General features: G+C 47.5%; 1 pseudogene; it reads left to right on the top strand.

Moving 5' to 3' along the window:
* Window positions 1-2884: 2884 nt before the first annotated feature.
* Window positions 2885-5123, top strand: LOC113623499 (polypeptide N-acetylgalactosaminyltransferase 11 pseudogene; annotated as a pseudogene).
* Window positions 5124-5460: the final 337 nt, after the last annotated feature.

Raw genomic sequence — 5460 nt, 5'->3', positions numbered from 1 at the left:
GCCTGAGTTTCCGGCCTGCCAGCCGTATGAATCTCAGACTTGCTAGCCCCCGTGATCACAGGAGCTAATTTCTTAAAATAAATCTCTTAATACATTTGGTTTCATTTCCTTGGAGAACCCTGACTAATACGGGATGCATTTAAACATTTTTTTGTCTTAAATAAATGAAAGGCAAGAATCTGAAAGCAAAGTGACTTAAACACAGCACATGCACGCACACCATGCCCTGAGAGCTTGGAAGAAGAGAACTGTGGGCCAGGGAGGAGCTGGGAAACAGAGACACTAGCCTTTCTTTTTTATTTTTTAAATTTTATTTAGTGTGCAAAGGGGAGCAGCCACTTCTCCTCCACCGGTCGAGGCCCTTCCTCGTCTCCCACTTATAGCTCTGTCTTCTGTGCTCCAACCTCCACCTCCATCTTGCTCCTGAAACCATATCTGATCCAGTCCCTGCAGACCCCTCACTCCCCCAGCCTGGGTTATTGAGATGGCCTCATCTTACTCGTCCTTTTGGACACACTGCCTCTCTTTCTTGAAACTTCTCCACTCCTTGGTTTTGTTCCCACTGTCCCTTTCTCTGCATCTTCTCTTCGTCTCCATCCTTCTCTCCCTCCACCTGCCCCAGAAACGGTCACTGAACACCCAGTTGCTGGGTGATCTCTTTGCTCAGATAGTTTGAACCACCTCCTAAATCTTTTTTGTTTTTTTTTAATTTTTATTTATTTATTTTTTCTGTGTTGTGTCTTCGTTTCTGTGCGAGCGCTTTCTCTAGTTGCGGCGAGTGGGGGCCACTCTTCATCGCGGTGCACGGGCCTCTCACTATCACGGCCTCTCTTGTTGCAGAGCACAGGCTCCAGAAGCACAGGCTCAGCAGTTGTGGCTCACGGGCTTAGTTGCTCCGCGGCATGTGGGATCTTCCCAGACCAGGGCTCGAACCCATGTCCCCTACATTGACAGGCAGACTCTCAACCACTGCACCACCAGGGAAGCCCCTACCTCCTAAATCTTGGTGCTTCCCCAACTTTGTCTCCATCCTAGAACTCTCCCTCCTTCTTCAAAATCATCCAACTAACCGTGCACTGGACTTCCCCACTGAAGTCCCGCACGGCATCTCAGACTAAACATATTTCCAAGGGATCCATCATTCCCACACCCGTGCTCTTGATCTCAGTTGGTAGAAGTTCCACGCAGAGCTAGTATCTCCCCTGATAACAAGTCAGTCGTTCTTGTGCATGCCTGATTTCCTTAAGAGCAATCTAAAGGCTTTGACTTTATTCAAGTGATGCAATTGGATTCCTCTGAGGCATAATTATTATTCCAGGTACATGATTTCTGTAATGGGATAATTGGCTGCCTCTGCCCCTAGAGAACACCTGAAATAAGGAATATGTGCACCTGTGTTTTTAATCAAAGTGAAACATAATAAGCAGGGGCAGTTGAGAGGCACAGTAAATGTGTCAGTGGTGCTTCTGGTAAGTTCACGGTGGTGAGTAGCTGGACCGCGTCCTTGTGAGTGAGTGAGAGGGCCAGGCCGGTGAGAACAGAACTCGGAGGGACTTCAGGCCTTGACAAGGACATGATTTTTGTCCCGAGTACAATGAGAAACCACTGGAAGTTTCGGGAGGGGGTTGTGGGATGATCAGATTGATGTTTTAGACGGTCACTCTGAGCTGGGTGTGGGACAGGAGTAGATGAGGCCAGAATGGAGCCCAGACTCCTGATTCTGATTCAGTTGGTCTCGGGGGGAGGGGGAGGCATCAGTGAGACGTAAAAGTCCCCCACATGGTTCCAGTATGGAGCCAGGGTCCTGGAGGTCAAGCTCCAGAAGTGTGGCCCCCAACCCACAACTGCATCCCCAGAGTTTCTCACTCTCACGCCGGTTCACACCCAGCCTCCAGCACCAGCTTATGGCTCCAGCACCTGCTCCAGGAAGTTGAAAGCAGCCCTGCAGCTATGCCGGGTCTACAGTGGGAAGTGCAGCCCTTCAGCTATGCTGGGTCCACAGTGGGAAGTGCAGCCCTGCAGCTATGCTGGGTCCACAGTGGGAAGTGCAGCCCTTCAACTATGCCGGGTCCACAGTGGGAAGTGCAGCCCTGCAGCTATGCCGGGTCCACAGTGGGAAGTGCAGCCCTTCAGCTATGCCGGGTCCACAGTGGGAAGTGCAGCCCTTCAGCTATGCTGGGTCCACAGTGGGAAGTGCAGCCCTTCAGCTATGCTGGGTCTACAGTGGGAAGTGCAGCCCTGCAGCTATGCTGGGTCTACAGTGGGAAGTGTCACCGTGCGATATATCTGTTGCGGACGTTCTTTTTCACCTGGGAACTGGACAGTTTTGCTTTTTGTTTATTTCAACTTCAGTGAACTGACAGCCACTTAAGAATGTGCTCATCAAGGTGTCTGGGCTCCATGGACTATTTCCTCCCCAAATTCTATCCCTGTTTCACTCGAGGTCCAAGTGGAGTATTAGAATCACAGTTCAAAGCAAACAACATTGACGACGTGAGAGAGAACCATGTTGAAGATCCAGAAAAAGATACTGTGAAATTCTGTTCTGCATTGGGTGTGATTTTTTCTTTTTTAAAGAAGATGTTGGGGGTAGGAGTTTATTAATTAATTAATTTATTTTTGCTGTGTTGGGTCTTCATTTCTGTGTGAGGGCTTTCTCTAGTTGTGGCAAGCGGGGCCACTCTTCATCACGGTGCACGGGCCTCTCACTATCGCGGCCTCTCTTGTTGCGGAGCACAGGCTCCAGATGCGCAGGCTCAGTGTGTGGCACACGGGCCTAGTTGCTCCGCGGCATGTGGGATCCTCCCAGACCAGGTCTCGAACCCGTGTGCCCTGCATTAGCAGGCAGATTCTCAACCGCTGCGCCACCAGGGAAGCCCTGGGTATGATTTTTAATGAAAGTGATCAGGCATTGAGAGACCTGCGGTATCAGAAACATGCCTTCAATATGCTTCTGAGTCAGGGCTTGGCTGCCACAGAGATGTAGCCGATACGGGGAGGGCAGCACATGTCCAGACAAGTCTGACTCAGTGGATTTGCCCGTGGCTGCTGTTGCTATTTGCTTCTGCAATGACGGCTGTGTGCCTGGCTCTGGCCTGTTCACAGCCTCCTAGACCACGTGCCTGCCTGGCTTCTTCAGGACATCATGCTCGTGCACAGTGATTTGAAAGGAGAACTAGATGAATGTGTCCAAAACTACCTCCTTGGAAAAATTAAAGTAATAAAAAATACAAAGCGTGGGAGATTGATTTGAGGCAGAATCATCAGAGCGGCTGTGACGTGGCCGGCTCCTCGCTGGCCGTCATCCAGGAGGACTAGTGGACGGTAGTATGCCTGGTGACCAGTACCACCAGTGCTGACCCTCGCCTATAGCTCCTCCCGTGTTGTGAGGGGGATTCAACTGGGGGCTGCATTTCAGATGGGGTCGTGCTCCCTTTTCCAAGCTCAGAGGCCTGGAGGGAGCGACGACACCAATAAAGTCACCGACCATTGCTGGAGGGTCGTTTGCCATGAAGAGAAACGATTTCATTGAACTTGGACAGTGTGACAGTGGCATGGATATCTGGGGAGGAGAAAATTTCGAAATATCATTTCGGATTTGGATGGGTGGAGGTGAGCTCTTCATCATCCCTTGCTCTACAGTTGGACACATTTTTGGAAAAAGGCGACCGTATGGTTCTCCTGAAGGCGAGGATATCATGACATGCGTGATGAGACTGGTTCATGTTTAGTTGGATGAATATAAGCAGGAGTATTTTTCCATAAGACCTGGGCTGGGGTCCAAAAGCTTTGGAAATATCAATAAACATGTTGAATGGAGGAAGAAGTTGGCTTGGAAATCATTTCAATGATATTTGGATAACATTTGCCAAGAGAGGCAGATACCCGAGCCCAATGCCAAACCCTAGCAATCCACTTTTATCGAAAGAAGGTCAAAATGCCCCAAGGCCTTCAATGGGAAAGGCTCTGTCACCTCCAGATCAGTAAGTGTCTGGTGGCCCAGGGCTGCCCAAGGCAGACGAGAGGCCTAGGAGTGCTTAAGGGATGTGGCTACAGTGACCCTAATCAGATCTGAATTTATAATGAAGAGCATGAATTGATTTTAAATAATCTCCCTTTGCCTGGATATGTCGGAAACTCATTCAAGTGCTCATGAAGTGTCATGGGTCAGGGGCAGCCCAGCAATAGAATTTTGGGAAGAATAATTGGCTGTACCAGGTGCCAGGTGGACAGTGCCTAAGAGCGGTCGATCTACTGAGTCACAAAGGCTGTGTTGCTATGGCAACCTGTGAGAGTTTGGAGAGTTAAGACGGACTCGTGGCTGGAACGGTGATTCATCACACTTGTCCTCCTAATGGAGATGCCTGAAAAGATTAGCAAAGGTGAGACAGCAGATATACTGGAGATTGGAGCACCAAGCGACCATCAGAAGGTGAAGAAGTATGTTTCACCAAGACATTAAGGTCACTTCTGAGCTGCCGTTAAGGAATTTTTTGCTCATGACAGAAAACAAGAATTCAGTTTTAACTCTATTAAAGAGTCAAGTTTGCAGAGAAGGGCAAAACCCAGGAAACTGACATGCCTATTCAAATCTATTTACACTTCTTTTTAACCCATTTTAATAATGGAATGGCATTTATCTGATCAGAAACTTGTTATGATTTCCTTTTTTAGAAGACTTCATAGGAGATTGTTAATTTTTTCCACTTCTATTACCATGTTCTAAATAGATAATGTTAAACAGATTGCATCCACATTACTTTCAACTCCAGAAGGCATCGTTTATAAGATTATATTTAAGAGGCAGTTAACTATTATAAAGTATTTTGATGAATTATGGTACTATTTACATTTAAAGGATCCTTTTTATTATTAAAAAATAATAATAATATGGAGCTGGGGTGAAACTTCCTGCACTATACTGAGTCCTCCAAAACTTGAGACCCCGTTGTGGCCCCGCAAGAATGATTGACGCAGCCTAAGCTTCATCAGCCCAACAGCCACAGAGAACTCACTCCTCACGGGGGCAGCCTGGTTCTCCTTCAGGCGGCTCTGATGGCTGGAAAATTCTTCCTTATTTCAAAGACCAAATCTTCTCCATAGGTTCAGCCTTGCCCTCTGCACAGAGTAAACATTCCAGTTCTTTTAACAGCCACACCCACGAGCTGGTTTCAGGGACTTCTGTTTCCTTCCCTTTTATCTTCCTTTTCTTTAATATGTAATGCAGGCACATGGGAGGAGAAAGTGTAAAAGTGAGATAAAGGGCAAATCAAACCTTATCTGCCATACCTCCAGGCTCTGGAATCCTCCGCCCAGAGATAATCACGTTACCACTTCCTATCTTTTCAAGAGAAATTATGCATTTGCAAAGTATACACATTCTTTTAGACAAAAATATTACATACACTATTCTGCACCTTGCTTTTCTTAAACCTAGTAATAAATTTTGGAGATGATTCC

The sequence above is a fragment of the Aethalodelphis obliquidens genome, unplaced genomic scaffold (assembly GCF_003676395.1).
Source record: "Aethalodelphis obliquidens isolate GAN/ISIS:26980383/991018 unplaced genomic scaffold, ASM367639v1 scaffold11, whole genome shotgun sequence".
In the NCBI taxonomy this organism is placed as follows: domain Eukaryota; kingdom Metazoa; phylum Chordata; class Mammalia; order Artiodactyla; family Delphinidae; genus Aethalodelphis; species Aethalodelphis obliquidens.
This window is presented reverse-complemented; position numbering and strand designations above follow the sequence as displayed.